The sequence below is a fragment of the Plectropomus leopardus genome, chromosome 2 (genome assembly GCF_026936395.1).
Source record: "Plectropomus leopardus strain MGB_pleo_1.0 chromosome 2, ASM2693639v1, whole genome shotgun sequence".
Classification (NCBI taxonomy): Eukaryota; Metazoa; Chordata; class Actinopteri; order Perciformes; family Serranidae; genus Plectropomus; species Plectropomus leopardus.
The window spans coordinates 18,234,033-18,248,669 of NC_142177.1; the positions used below are offsets into that span (position 1 = coordinate 18,234,033).

Below are 14,637 nucleotides of genomic sequence, written 5' to 3' on the forward strand. Positions count from 1 at the left end.
TGCGTGGCTGTGAGATGGGGGTGTGATTTTGTACTGCATATGTGGATAATCTAGTCAGCTTACTTCACCGCTTGCACCTGTGATAAAGTAGGCGAGGTATGGAAAACAGAAGAGAGAACAACAGCGAGGGAGGGTGGGAGGGAGTGTGTGAGAGGTACAGAAAGAATTAGAGAGAGAGAGAGAGCTGAAAGTGTGATCTGACTTCTGAGGAACTCTGCTGGTGATTCATGCTGTTACACATGGAGCGATTCACTCCCTCTGCAGCTGTGCCGGCCACATGCGCAATATGATTTCACAACATCTTCCCTGTCCTTGGAAATTCCTTTTTTTCACGCAGCCCTCTCACCCCCTTCCCTCCTGTCAGTGTGCTGGCTGTGTTAGCCTGACAGAGAGGCAGGTGCACGACTTAGTCATTCTTTTCTTCCCCGAATGGCTCCGAGCTTCACTGAGGCTTTAGTCAGCTAGAAGGGCTTGACCAGAAAGCACTGTCAGAGTCTTGTGTGTATCAGACAGTAGTGCTGCTGGTGATGGTGTTGTTGCTATCACTCAGCTCATCACTCCTCCCTTCCATGTCAACAGCCAGCTGGGAACACAGCGGTCCGCAAGGCTCCAGTGACTCAGCATTTCTAGGTTTCAGCTCCTGCTTTTTGCCCTGCAGTGTGTTTATCTTCACAATATCACTATTTCTTTCTCCAGGATTCGGTCCACATCATGTCCAGTTGCGACCCAGGGGTGGGATCACACCCAGGATGACGTGTGTGTGTGTGTGTTTGTTGGGTCTGTGATTCATCCTGCAGCTGCCCCCCAACGTTAAGACTGTTTACAACAAACCCCAAGCTCATAGCAGCGAGGAAACTAAAGCCGCTTTCGCACTTGGAAGCTGCAGTGATGCTGTGTTCAATTATCCAGGTAACATGATTGTTCCGGGTAGATTAAGGCTGCGTTCACGTGAGACTTGGCATCTGGCGAGGCTTGATTTTGTCAAAGCATTGTTGTCATTCCGTAGTCATGCACTTAAATGCAGAGACTAAATATCATTACGTTGGATAAGCGGCTCACCTGCTTTTAGCTAAACTGCATTTCATAGCAAGTGGACATAATTTTTCCCGTGATATCCTTGTTTGTATTCATGGCCTACTGTGAAGGCACAGCAGTAGCTCAGTACGTAAAGACTTAGCTTGGGAACTGGAGGGAAGACGGATTAAGTCCTGGACAGACCAGGTACAGGGTTTGAACTGGTAACTGAGGTTCACCTCCTGAGTACTACTGTGGTCCCCTTGAGGAAGCAGTTATCCCCTATCTGCTCAGGGTGCTGTGCTGCAGCCCTTCACTCTGACAGCTCTTCACATTTGACACATCAACTGTTGGTGAATCAAAAAAACTAACAATAGACTTCCATGCCCCCAAGTTGATAAGTGAGGTACATTATAATACTTATTAGGGAACAGGATACACTAACTCGACGAGATCAGCTTAAAATCAGCATCAGCTTCGGCACTGGTGATATTAAGCTGGTGGTCTGCGTGTTCTGGGTTTGCAGAAACAGGCACAGATGCACCTCACAGGGGTTGATTTCAAAATATATTTTAGCTATTTTGAAAAAGGCCTATCTAAAAGCCAGTCAGTGGTTTAGGTCAGAAAATGCTGTTAGCTGCTGTTATGCGATCTGACTGAAAAAAAATATGTTGAAAACACTCTAAATACAGCTTCCATTTAGACTGATATTGTATTGTTTAAGTAGGCCTTTTTAAAACTGGCTAAAACACGTTTTGTGGGGCTGTGGGGTGCGTGCACTGTCTGTTTTCGCAAGCCAGAAGTGTGCCAACTGCTACTGTATGTAATATACTCACCATACATAAGTCTCAGACAGCCTCGCTTCAAAAATCCTGTACTATCACTTTAACTTTAGAGAGAATCTGAGTCTTTATGTAAAGGGTTCTGTAGTGGCACGTTTGTGTTTCTTGAACTAAGGTATATACTACAGTATTTGCATTAAGCTCAGGTAACACTGGCATGAGTAGTGCGATTTTCCAGTAATGCCCAGCCCCATTCATGAGATTACCTTTGTGATTATTGTGTAACATATTGCTCTAAACTTTAAGTAACATCTTCAGATAAGCTCACCTTCTCTTGGTTGCATCCGTTAGTAAGGTGGCGTCTTTAATAAAAGGCCTTTAATGAATATAACTTGTTTGATATAGATGCACAGTATCTGGTAAGAGCTACATATATATTCATTGTTTCATGAAGCATTTCAACTCCTAATCCCACTCTCCACCCACACACACACATTTATACACCTCTTATCCCTCTTGGCGCCAAAAGAGCCAGCAGGAGAAAGTGAAAGAAAAGAGAATGGGCGTTCGAATGGCGAGGAATGAGAGTTGAGTTGAGGAACAAGTGAGTGAGTTAGAGAATGAGAAAATGAGAGGGAGAGACAGCATGGATTCTTTTCTTTGGGGCCTTAAAGACATGTTTCCCTCAGATGTTGGCTCTTCTTCAGATGCTAATGGTTCACTCTTATTCCCAAGCTGGGCCTTAGCATAACAATGCAGTGGAAGTGAAAGAGCTAAACCTCTGCTTTCTTTAAGAAGCCAAAGCTGGGCTTTTCTTGTGGACTAATGCCCCTCTCTCTCTTTGTGCTCCCACTGAAAGGCCTGTGGAACGCAAAGGCAAGGTGATCACAGAGTTTACTGAAAATGAGACTGAAACAACACACAAGCCCGGCCTGAAACTGCATTGGTGAAGTCATTTTAAAGCCAGATGAAATGACCAAATATAGCAGTGAGCTGGCTGGCCCGGAGCCAGAATACTCACTCTCTCGAGTATGATGACAGCAGTCATTTTCAATATTATCAGCTTTTGCTTTTAAAGCTGTGCTGAATTATGTCTGTTGGAAGACTCCAACCCAAATGTTATGACTGTGTGTCCCGTGCTGACTCCAAGACGCCAGAGTCCCATCTGAAAAGCAGTTGCGAGCCTGAAGGGTTTTTGGATGAACTACGGGCTGACCTTGACAGGGCCCTAGCAGATACTGTTGGAAGGCCCTGATAGCCTCTGATAGCAAAAGGACAACATATGGTTTTCTGCTTTATCATTCAGAGGGGAAGAATGAACAGGATCAGAGATAGAAGACATGCAGGAGGACACAAAGAACACAGGTCACACTGGCTGTACCAAGACATGACGACGTCAGCTTATCCAAAGTCAAAGTGTTCCTTCTTATTATTTGTCATTCAATTTTCTGCCTTTCTGCGAAAGCCGTTCTTAGACATTTGGAGAGATCGCAAAGGGTTCTCATTTCGAGATGTGGTTTTAAGGCTGGCTGAAATTTTACGACTGCATCTTTATGACATAGATGCACATAAAAATACTGTATGCTAAAAATATATTAACATGACAACCAGAGGGAATTCAGGCTTTTAAAGGAACAGTCTGCAATAGTTCACGCTACAATGGAAATGAGTCATGATAAAAGATACAAAATTTATTGATCACACGCAGGGAAATTAAAATGTCACCGCAGCAAACAGGAGTTCAAAGACAGATGGATAACAAAGGTGTGGACTCCAGTCACGACTTGGACGTAAATTGGATCCCAGTTTTAAAAAATGATGAATTTAGACTTGTCTTGATAACTCGACTTTGAATTTAACACAAATGACTTGTGACTTCATGCGGATCTGAGCCCTTTGACCTGAAAATACTCGATACCTTCACCCAGGCCTAAAGATTAAAAATATGTTATTTAAAAAGTGCGCCATGCATAAATTGAATTCTCTAAGTTGTTAATGCTATTAATTTACACCAAGTCACACTTAATTTGCCATATCCACTTTGTTTTTACCAGTCCGGCACCATCCAATCAAGGAGAGAACCATGACGAACTAACATTATGTTACTGTACAGCATTTTGGAAAAAAAATGACACCGAAGATTATTTGGTTCACATACAAAAAATGGTAGCTGCTTGCAGCCGGGAACCTGGTCACTACCTTTTTATAAAGCCCAGACTTCACCTGAATGCTGCTGGGGTACACACCCATGAGTAAACACATAAAATAAGAAGAAAATTTAAAAATACAGGCCGAGGGCACAGTCGCAAATAAATACGCTTTATACACTTCTAGTGGGTCATAAGTGATGAGTGAGAGGGATCACTTTTTTCTTTTTTTTTTCTTTTTTAGAAAAATCCTTCATTGTATCTAAAATATGTTATTACTCTATTGTTAAAATGGCATTGCACATTATGACTTTTGTCAGACTAAACTTCGTCTTTGGGACTTAAATGTCTTGATTTAAGACTTGCGTCTTGCAAAACATTGAGTTAGTCCCACCGCTGATGCGTAGTATAGCTAGAAAGAAGAAACTTATAAAATTAGGAATTGCATATAAAATAGCAAGAACAAACAATAAAGGTTCTAGTACAAGATGGAGTTACTGATACAACAAAAAACTTGGATTAAGACAATAATAAATAAAATACTGTGAAGAAAAGACTGATCTGAGTTAAAAGGCAAAGTGACACGTGAACTCTAAGAAATCCAAATGAGGCTTCATCTGTTGTCCCTCAGGCCTCAGGATGACAAAATAGTGGACTAAGTACCCCCCAATTATCAGGTTTTAACCCATTAACACCTCCGATATTTTCCCTCTTTCAGTCTCTGTCCTTGCAGCTCTCCTTCACTCCCCCCTCCCTTTATGCAGATGAGCTGTCGGCCAGGTGCAACACAGAGGAAGTTAGCACCTCCTAAGCACAGCGACACACTATTTACATGCAAAACGCTGTGCTTAGTCACAAAATGTGTGAACACAGGTGTGTGTGAGTGGGACGTGGTGGGGACGTTGTCACGGGAGCCTCTAATCTGTTTGTCATGGCGTCCTCTGTGTTTGCTGTGATAATGTTGAATCGCAGTTTTGTGTAATTAGATGAAATGTGGAAACACATTTCAATTTTCTATTGTAGGAGGCTGCAGAGGAAACATAAGCAGCTGAAAATATGCCTCTCACAAACAGAAGCCTGCATTTACTTGTGCTGAATTGAGCTTTTTGTGCTCTTTCATTTGTGTGCGTACATATGTGTGTGTGTAGGTTGAGAGGAAGTCGGTGGTGGCACCCAGTGTCATTTGAAGCGGAGCGCCTGGCGCCACAGCATCAGGAACATCACTCCCTGGTGCCAGGCTCATTTTTATAAGCACTCTCTAAATGACACACAGCTGGCGGCCTGGAGACAGCTGTCACTGCCGTCACTACGCCCTAACTTCTCTCCCTCCCTCTCCGAGTGTCTTTCTCTCTCTTTTCCTCCTCTCTCACTCTCTGGTGTTCAGCTGGGCTGCCTCCCTTCCTCCTCCCTCCCTCCCACCCTTCAGGGTCCAGACTTCGTGGAGCCGAAGCTGCAAAAACTCACTTCCTGTAGCTGGTGCTCACTTCCTCTTCTTTTTGTTTGACTTCCTGTGCTGCCTCTGTGATCAGGCCGGTCAGAGCTGACTCTCTGGGAGAGACTTCCTGATGCACAGACAGCTGGGGAGATAATCCTCTCTTTCTGCTTTTGTCAGGACTTTTTTTTTCGATCTATCTTTCTGTGTCTCCAGAGGTCTTCTTTTCCCTCTGTACTGTTTTTCCATTTGCTCTGCTAAGCTGCAGGTTTATGCTGATATGAAGCAAAGCAAATCTGATCCCCCAGAGACGGATCATCGTCTGAAAAGGCAGACCTATGGAGGACGACATCACAGGAAAATGAGCCTAACAGATATTATTCATCCTAATGATATCAGACCGAGACACAAAGCACAGTCGATACCTGCTGATCTGGAGAAAATATCCTGCAATATTGCACCAGGCTGCCCCATCCATAAGGCCCGATGCTCACCTCACCCAGCACCTCGCCCTCCCCTCTGGCTGCGAGTGAAGGAATGTGGTGGGTGTGTGGGCACTGGTAGCGAGCAGAGACTGGCTCTAGTCGGTACGCCAAGCCTGAGAACAGGCCCCTGTGATGGGGCAGGCAAGACAAGGAGGAGGCCTCAGTGGGTGAGCAAGCACAGGCTTACAGAGCAAAAGGAGCCGAGGGAGTGTGTAGGAGAGAAAATAGTTTGATTTTAGGTGCCTTTCCGTCTGAGCTCCTGGTGTATCACATCCTGCAACACATCACCCATCATCCCTAAATGCTGTTCCATCGCTGCAACACTTTTATCTCTCACATTGCACATGTTACCATAACAGGAACAAACTGACTTCCTTGCACAAGCATCCACCTCTTTTTTTGCAGCATATGTTCACCTTATGCTGCTTCCTCTCTGTATGTCCATCTGGCCACCTGGGCCACTGGTGACAGCAGGATGGCAGGTCCGGGGTCAGGCCTGAGGAGGGAGGGCAGCAGGGAGCAGCACCAGCCCGGGGATAAAGGCTTAGGTCCCGGGGTGCTGGGCAGCCTAACCTGAAAAGAGCCTACAGACTGCTGAGGGCCAGTATGCCAGCTCAGCGTCCCCCCCTGCACAGAGGCCAAGCTGTGAGAGTCTCCTTTGAGGGATGTGGTTAACACATGGGCTCCTTAGAGACAGAACATGTTGGCTCTGTACTTGTGCAACAGACAAATGGGTTTAGTGTGTTGCTCCGCTGTTTACTTGGCTGCTCTTATGTGTTTGAGGTCCTCTGAGGGGAATGACCTGACAGGGGCAATAAATAGCTGGACTGGATAACTAGTGTTGTTTCACCTGAACACTCAATCTGTAGTCAAACAAGCCCAAGGGACACCTATTGAAGTGTACAGCTGCGTAAGGTTTAAATGGCCTCAACTGATCTACACAGATAGTATCAAGGTGTCTTGAATCTGAGCTATGCAAACAGAGCTAAAAACAGACTAAACTGGACAAGTGAAGGCGCCTCGGAGAGATAGCAGTGTTTTGAAGCAACCTCTGGCAGCTTCACTTTTGCTACGGCCCTGACACCAAAAGCTGACACTTGGCCATTGGTCAATGTTTGTTTGTTAAGTTTATAATTACAATTGTTAAATTTTTACCAAGTAAATCAGAAACAGAATGAATTATTAACGAACAACAAAAAACAGGCAGGTATACTAACAAGTACTGACAGACATTGATACAAAACAGGCAGCTATTAAGTCACAGTAATTAGTGCAGCGTGTCAGTCACAAGTATACTGTGCCACATCATCAGTGTCTCTATAAGGTCAGACTGTTCTTTAGACATATATACACTGAAACTGTGCCATTATTCCTTCACCGTGTCATTTTCAAGTTTGGCCGTTGGTCAGTGTCGGGCCGTCGGTGAGCCCCTGTCGCCTTGTTTTTTATGCGATGCGTCCTGCACTAATGGCACTAGTTGACCCTTGTCTGCTTTTTTTTTGACAGATGCAGCATGTTGAATTGCAGATCCCATTGGTGAACGAAAGCACTCTGATTGGTAGTTCAGTTCTGTGCACAAGAAGAGAAACTGAAGTGGGGAAAGCACACAAACTGTAATAGTCAGAAGGGCGTGAGATTGAAACAAACCCAGTGAGATTTTGTTTTTTGGAGACTTAAAGCTCTTTAGAAGAAGTGGTTCGCTGTTTGTGTTATTGTTCATCAGCACATGGTAAATATCCTCTATTCTTTCACTTCTGGGTTGTGTTACCAATGTGATAACTGAGCATTTTGAAGCTGTCCTGTCTGTCTTCTGATTTAACTTTTTGAAATCCAAATATCGTATACTTGCTGGTACGGAGAACTATTTTGCAGAACTTGCATAGTAGTTAGCTGTTAGCTCTTGGCGGAAGTGCGTTTAAGCTCAATTTTTTGGCCGAGACACAGGCGACCTGATGCAACATGAGGCGAGGTGAGGTGAGGCAACATGAGACGAGGTGAGGAGAGACAATATGAGGCGAGGCAAGGTGAGGCAATGTGAGGCAACGCAGCCTTCGGCTTTCGTTTCCATTAGTTTCTGTTTGGTGTGTGTTGACCTTTACACATAATAACAGAAGCATAGATACAGTCTCATTCTCAATCCATCATTGTCAAGGTGATGTAGTTTTTGGTCCTCATCCTCAGGGATGGAGGTAGGGCTAAGCAGTGGCTTCTGCCCAGGACGAGGCCTGTGCTCTGGGCATGTTCTGACGGGATCTCCCAGCTCTGCTGTGCTCTGGCCCTGGTCCTCCTGGCTCGTCCTGGCTGGCTGTTCCCTGGAGTGCTGAGTGACAGGAGAACACGGCGGCCTCTCCACACGTCCTCCACTTCCTGAGCTACTGCTGGGCCTGACAGCCCTCGGGAGCTCCACATGGCAGCAGGCTAAGTACACACACAGGAAGAGGTGACATCTGAAACAGCAAATGCTGCAATAGTTTGTTTGTCGTCTGTTTAAACAGGGGAAAGTTTTGAGTGTGTGCATTGTTTTACTCTCGTCACACCGGAGCATCTGCCAAATAACAATATCCTACATGTTAACATTTTTCTTTGATGAAACTGCAGTAAAACACTTGTGAATTTCATTAAACCGTAGTCTGTTTGACAATGTGTGGGGAAAACATGCTGTCTATGAGGAATTTGGATTATTATAAAATAAAATAAGTAAAACCAACTGACTTAAGTATCTAAAAAAGAAAATAGCAAATAGTTAGACATATAAGTCACACTTTTTGTCAACAAATGTTCTAAAACTGGTGCAAACGAGCATCAGAAACGTTTACTTTTTCCTTCAAATCATTTAAACTTAATAATTTGATTTTTTTTTAAAAACTAATAATGAATTCAAACACTTCCAAGGTATTAGCCAGCTTAGTCCAGAATGTTTTTTTCATATAAAAGGAGATGCTTTAGGAGAGCTCAGGGATGAATGTGTAATGAGCTCGAAATAACCTAAAGCCCTTTTTTCTCTCTTTTTCTCTTCGCTGTGTGTCCTCCCTCCCTCCTCCCCTCCCTGTCTTTTTTTCTCCTCTTTTGGGAAACATGCCTTTCCCAGCTGCACAGCCCCCACAGCGCGAGGCCAGGCCAGGAGCACAGCTGGCCAGACTTGGTGGAGCCAGTCGACAGGCGCATGGAGCGCAGCCCGCCCAGGGCCCGCTTCCTCCGCAAACATGCCCAGGTGTGGGGCCTCTGAGCTGGGCTTCTGATCTCCACTAAACAGCACTGTGTGTGTGTGTGTGTGTGTGTGTGTGTGTGTGTGTGTGTGTGTATATGTGTGTGTGTGTGTAGGGAGGGATGGTGGGATGAGGGATCAAGAAGGCAAAATGGGGGAGGAGGAGGGGAGGGGGGAGGGTTGTCATGGTGTAGAAGGGGGTGTCCCTGCTGAAGCTGTGTCAACATTGTGTGCTAATGTGTGTGAGTATGTGCATCTGTATCTGCATGTGTTTGTGTTTCGGGAAGTGAGGGGTCACCCCTGGGGGAGACAGTGGGCTACAACAATTACTGCAGCATTGTAGCTAAATTGTGTCTGAATTGTTCGTCCCTGCCCACAGCCAGCCCGTGCCAGGAGAGAAAAGCTTAGAGTGGGTACGTAATTACTGTGCAGTGGCTCATTTGAAAGATACAACACTGCTTATTAGCATATAATGGAAAATAAATGATCACCTGCAGGATGAGTACACACTCATGCACAGCTCAGAGGGCTGTTTGAAGAATGTATGTCTGCACAGATTACTGATTACTTTCCACATTCAACGATCTCTGTCTGCTTTGTGGAGGTTTCTGCACATTCTGTTGTGCTGGTTAAACTGTGGTCTTAACACACTTAAACAAAAACACACTCCTGAACATATCCAGCTCAGGCCACAGAGCTCGCCTGAGTAACTTTCCCATAAATCACTTCATAAATCACTGCACAAATGCACGCTTAACTGATTTCAGATTGCCTCGTAACAGTGACATTACCTGTGGTTGATTTGATATGCAGCCCCCCCCACCCCCCTTTTTTACTACAACTGATGGTGACCTCACACTGGCCTGGTTGACGTCCAATCCAAGCATTTAACATTATAACCAGATTCCAACACACATGTGCACCTTCAATTGCATGCACACACACACAGGAACGACTTCCACACTCTGCACCAGATGAAACATAGTGTAACAGGAGGCGTATGAGCTGGGGTCAGATCAGATAAGGCGAGGCCAGACAGCCTCAGATAAGCTCTTTGAACGGCTCTATCTGCAGCGTCAGGGAGACGTTCTCCCCTCCAGCCGTTTCACATGATGACTGTGGGCCAGGCGGTGGCTGCTTGCCTGTTTGTGGCCTAGTCCTGCTACTAATTAACTGGGAGAGCCCAGGGCCCTCTGACTGACTGCCTTGTCTCTTGCAATCCCCCCACTCAGGATTGCTCATGCATGCATACAAACAGACACTCACGCAAATACACACATGCACACACAGACTATCTGTAGTGGACCCCAGAGGAATCTTAGGTGGTGTAGGTGGCCCTCTTGTGGTATAAAATGAAGGCTGTTGCGGATAGGAAGGTAATCTTTATATGTTACACTTTCAGTTTCTTTATCTCTGAAAAAAAAACTCAAAGAGTAAATCATTTTTAAAAAATCACCTTTTATTATCATTATTGAATAATCTGTCAGTAATTATAAGGATATGTATTTCCTCAACCAGGGTCATATGTGTGGTAGCCTATGTGTAAAACTATATGTTATACATACCTGTAACTATATGTTTGCAACCAAGACTGCCAGAAAGCAAATGAGCAGAGAAGTAAGCTAAAATGCTATATAATAAATATATAGTCCAGATATTGCCAGTATGGTAAAAGTAATGGATATATAGTTAAACTAATAGCTTTGTGTTGGACAAATAGTCAAATAGTTAGCTAAAGAGTGCCGACGTGGAAGCTAGCTTTGCCCTGATTCATTTGTCAAAAGGTCTATAGGATTTTTCCATTTGATTTTGGATAATTACAGAAAACAAACTCATTGTCAAACAAAGGTTTATGATACTTACACTACGGTCACATGACTTAACGTCGCCATCACAACAAGACTGTGATATCGTGTTTGACGTGATGAAGCTTTGTTGTCTCATTTGGCCACTTGTTAGCAAAAGCCTTTTTATTAAAGGCTTGAAATGATGAGTGAGCTATTGATTGATGTATTTTATGTCGTTAAAAATGTAAAAGTCTAACCACAGACTTTGTTTCAAGTGTCTAACCAAAAACCCACTGACTCTGAGATGCGAGGGCTGGGTGTTCTGAAATGCTAACTCATTTCCAGTGCTACTCTATTGGATAAACAGTTAAAGTTATGCATTAACAGTTGAAATAGCTAAAAATTAGCTAAAAATGACTGATTAAATGAAAGAGCTAAAAGTTAGTTTTATCTTAGCTGCTGAAATAGCTTAAAGCTAAGTGGCAGCAGTACAAACACAAATTGATCAAGACAACCTGATGATTGACAGTTCAGTCGCATGACATAATACTGCAATAATATCAACTTTCTCTTAATCAATAGTGTCACACCATCACATCCACCTTCAATGCAATTGGACATAATGGGTGGTGTTGATGAATGGGTACTTCACTTCATATGACAGGGCGGGGCCACATCAGATGAAAAAAAAAAAAGCATTGGTTTAGTCCATCATAATTTCCCAGAGTTCAAGATGATGTATTCAAATTGCTTCTGACTGACACTTCAAAATTATATAAATTTGGAAAAGTAGAATTCTCATATTAGAGAGGTGGATGTTTGACAGTTTTTTTTTCTTAATAAATGACTTAAAAAGACACATCAATGTCCTGTCAGTTAATCAAATAATCACTTACAACATCACTATAAACATACATCTCTTTTTTGTTTGTTTCTGTAGTATCGTGTCAAAGCATACTGCAGGTTTTTAAGCATCCCATCACAGTCCAGTCGGAGGTCTGTGTTGTGTTTTAGCAGCGCTCCACTCCCATGGTGCAGAGGTTAAAGCCCAGTTAACCTCTAATGTCCAGGAGCATACCAAAGGCTGTCAGCTGTTTTTTCCTGCAGCGTCCCGTGCAGGGTCCGGGCCTTGATGATGGGAAAACTCCCTCTGAATCCCTACAACAAGGAACAACACAATCAAGGTGTTTGAAGAACCTTAAAGTACACACACTCACATATGGACCCTGCAGGAGGAGGCTGTGTGACTGCCGCTGCTACTGGTATCTCACCATGAGCGAGCATAGAAAATGTTTAAGGGGATCAGCTGGGATTTGTGTGTGTGCAAGTGTGTGAAGAGGTGTATTTGTGTATTTCAGTTGTGTTTGTGTCTCCTGGTTGGACTAAAAATGGTGGCTTGCTCACCTGTTCACACACAGTGGACAGAAGGGGAGGCCGCCTCTTTTCACAGGACCACAGTCACGACTGAGTGTACACACACACACACACAAACACACACACACACTGACCTCCACATTTTTTTCCCCACGCTCACCTGTTTGTTCAGAGGATGTCTGCAGCCTGATCAACCTAAATACAGCTCCGATGTTTCCACGCTACCTGTTTGAACAGCTGAGCGACGCGTTGACTTTAGCACTTTGCACAATAGCATGGGATTGGTTTGGAAACACACACACAGGCCTCCTCCTCCTTTCCCCCTCTGCTCAGACTTGGATGTGTTAAACGCTGCACGATGACCCACTGCAAGACTTTTTTTTTTTTACCCCCTTTAAAATAGCTCACTCTGGTCTGATGGAGTACAATAAGAAATCTGGTTTTAAGTGCATGTTTGTGGTCTGCATTGCTTACTATATATGGGCCGGGCCTCCCAGTCCAACATCTAATTATGTGTTGAGCGCTGATGGGAAAGGATTACACACACACTCACATCCAGCAGGAATCTGTAATTGTGTGAATGTTCTCTGTGGATGTTGGAGTGGATGTGAAGTATGGGAAGCAGTGTGCTATTGAAGGAATGCCCTGGTGCCAGTGAGACTAGGGAGCAGAGCAGCAGACGAGCTGTGGTGGATCTAAATGAGGAGAGACGGCACTGTTTATGACACCGAGCTGCATTCCTCTCTGATCTACAGTCAGCTGCTGTACCTCATCTGCATTTAGAGGAACACCTACACATGCATGCAAACACACAAGTTAAAAAACAAAAAAAAAGAGGCAAAAACGGGTGGTAATTCTTCAAACTTGGAGCCATAGGCAGTTAGGGAGACTATTACAGGCTTAACACGGCACAGTGGGCTCATCGGCGTCCGTCTGTCGCTGGCCAGCCTGTTTTGGGGGTCCGGGCGGAGGGGTTTTGTGGCTGCGGTGCTGCCTGAGGCCTGGCTGGGCTGATTTACAGGCGGCGTGGGGACATGTGCTGCGGATACTCCCAGAGCAGCCTGGTGGGGGCCAAAACAGCCACACTGCTGCTGCCTGCACATCTGGAGTCTAGACTGAGTGGCTCTGCCGCGCGCCTCACTCCCTCCCTTCTTCTTCTCTCCACATCCACATCCATCCATCCGTCCCACTGCCTCAGCTGCTGTGTCTCCCCCCTCCCATCTTCATCCACTGTTTGTGTAGCTGCTGGGGCTCAATTGAAATTTAAGATCAGCTCTCACTTTTTCCTCTCTCCCACTCACTTTCCTTCATCCCGTGTCTCTCTTTCTCCTCTCCCTCCTTCTTACCCAACCTCCAGTGCTTCTGATGAAGGACAAAGTAGTCAGGAAAGAAATAAATGAGTGCGCGTCATGGAGCGCATGTGGAAGACATCATAGAGGGGATTGTTATTCCTTTGCCTCTGAAAGCCAGAGCCTAAGTGTTCACAGGGGGACCCTCCAGTGATCTCTCAAGCAATTGTGGATCAGGCTCTTGAGCCAAAGAGCGGTCATATAAACATATTGGCTCTGACATACATAATAAACAGCAGTGTGATAAACATGATACCTCCCATGCTTACTCTCTCGCACACAGTCTCGTTTTAATGGTGGCTCCTGTTGGTTGCAGTCAGGACAAATGTTCCTTGTTCTGCTGAAGGTCTTGTAAAGATGACGACTCGTGCCTGATCTGCTCTTAATCCTCCAAACACACACACACCCCAGTGTATACTAATACAATGGTACAATGGAGATCAGAATGGTATCATATCTTATGAATATAGCACCCTTTGCATGGCATCTTAAAGTTACCCTTGCAAACAGTGTTGTAACATTACCAACTTTATGCAGTGTTATGTAGGTTTGGTTTTGGAAAAGAAACATGGTTGGGTGTCTTTATTAGGGTTTAGGCGAATACTTGAGTGAAATGAGCATCCGGTACAGATAATATACTTTTTATAATTAGAAGTATCATCTGACTAGAATGTCTCAATATATTTCGGCCTAAGTGTAATTTAATGACATTTAATGAAATTAGCGTGTTCTTACTCTTGTGATAAAAAATGACCTTAAGCTCAATCCTGAGGCTGTTCTGGAAATAGATTTCTAATAAATAATAAATATAGCAACTTCTGATTGACCCATATCAAATTCAAACTTAAAAAAAACTTTTGGTGCAGTTTCAACCACTTCTGGTTTAAACACCACTCAACCCAAGTACAGATATGCATGCAGATAATGTAGTTGTTATTTAGACTATTTAATGTTACATACAAACAGTGCATGAGACAGCCTGCAACATATCCACATACAAGGGCTCAATATATAATGAATTGGCGTCCCAGGAATGGCTGTGTCACATTACTTACTTAATGT

The 14,637-nt window shown here is 44.3% G+C and overlaps 1 protein-coding gene across 2 annotated transcripts in view; it reads left to right on the forward strand.

Moving 5' to 3' along the window:
- Nucleotides 1–9,211: 9,211 nt before the first annotated feature.
- Nucleotides 9,212–14,637, forward strand: part of sulf2a (sulfatase 2a) — a 69,823-nt gene continuing 64,397 nt past the window's right edge. For both annotated transcript variants that reach the window (XM_088086933.1, XM_088086940.1), the window contains exon 1: nucleotides 9,212–9,478. The gene's annotated coding sequence lies outside the window, so the exon portion shown is untranslated. The remainder of the gene's footprint in view (nucleotides 9,479–14,637) is intronic.